Source organism: Aplysia californica, unplaced genomic scaffold, assembly GCF_000002075.1.
Source record: "Aplysia californica isolate F4 #8 unplaced genomic scaffold, AplCal3.0 scaffold00941, whole genome shotgun sequence".
NCBI lineage: Eukaryota > Metazoa > Mollusca > Gastropoda > Aplysiida > Aplysiidae > Aplysia > Aplysia californica.
In genome coordinates, this window is record NW_004798211.1 from 8,952 (window position 1) to 10,081 (window position 1,130).

Here is a 1,130-nt window from a genome sequence, read left to right on the forward strand (position 1 = left end):
GAAGGAGCGTGTGTGTGTGTGTGTGTGTGTGTGTGTGTGTGTGTGTGTGTGTGTGTGTGTGTGTGCGTCTGTGTCAATGTGAGAGAGAGAGAGAGAGAGAGAGAGAGAGAGAGAGAGAGAGATTTGAATGACGGAAAAGGGGGAAGGGCCGATCGCGGATAAATGTTGTCGTGTGTGTGACAAAAATGGGGTTGGGGAGGAGGTTGAGGGGAAAGTACAGATGATGTCGCAGCGATTTAGCTGTCGCGCGTGTCTTCAGCATTGCTCAGTGCGAGCGAACAAACTGTCGTGCGTGCCTCGTGGCGCGAGTGAGCGCTTCTTCGATCTCTGTGAGCCAGAGAACACACAGCGGCTTGCTCGTCTTGTTCTAACGACCTTACCCGCCGGTGGCAGCGACCAGCCATTGTGAAAATCTTTGCTGCGACTAGCATAAAATAGATTTTTTAAAAATCTTTGTCTTCCGTGGAGCTGACATGGGTAACTTCATGGCAGCAACTGGCTTGTTTTGACATCGACGGAATCATTTCTCCGACATGTAGTAAACATTATGTATTATATTTTCGGCGATGGCACCGATATCTCACGCGTTACACGTTATAAATACATATTATATAAATAATCATTTATCACATCTCTTGGTGACTGTCGCTACAACTAAAACAAACTCAACGACCGCAGGTGAGCGTTTCAATTACACTTGTTAAGACTGGTATCACTAGGAAAAAAACCCAACTCAACAGTTTGAGCAAACGAAAGGTGAATTAAGACACTAACTTGAGTTCACGATTTCTCAGGGGTTAACCCAAAGCTACTCTAGGTAATGAGCAGTGACACGATTTCTTACCTGTCTCCGGAGAGTCCGCCTACATGTCACGATAAGGAGACATCTGCCATATTATTATGATGAGTGCTTTCTTACCAATGCGAGATCTCCACAGTAGAACAGTTCTGTTCCATATCAAGAGGCATCAGTGCATCTGGTAAAAGGTGAGTAAACGCTTTTGCATTCCTAATTGTGATAAGAGTTTTGGTTGTTGTTTTTTTGTGCGTGTGTTTGTGCTTGTTTGTGTTTGTGCTTGTGCATATGTATGTGTGCGTTGTGTGTGTGTGTGTGTGTGTGTGTGTGTGTG

The 1,130-nt window shown here is 45.0% G+C and overlaps 1 protein-coding gene across 1 annotated transcript in view; it reads left to right on the forward strand.

The window, feature by feature from the left end:
• Positions 1-283: 283 nt before the first annotated feature.
• LOC101848247 (neuropeptide Y receptor type 5) overlaps positions 284-1,130 on the forward strand; it is a 68,024-nt gene continuing 67,177 nt past the window's right edge. Inside the window, exon 1 of the mRNA XM_035972986.1 lies at positions 284-987. The gene's annotated coding sequence lies outside the window, so the exon portion shown is untranslated. The remainder of the gene's footprint in view (positions 988-1,130) is intronic.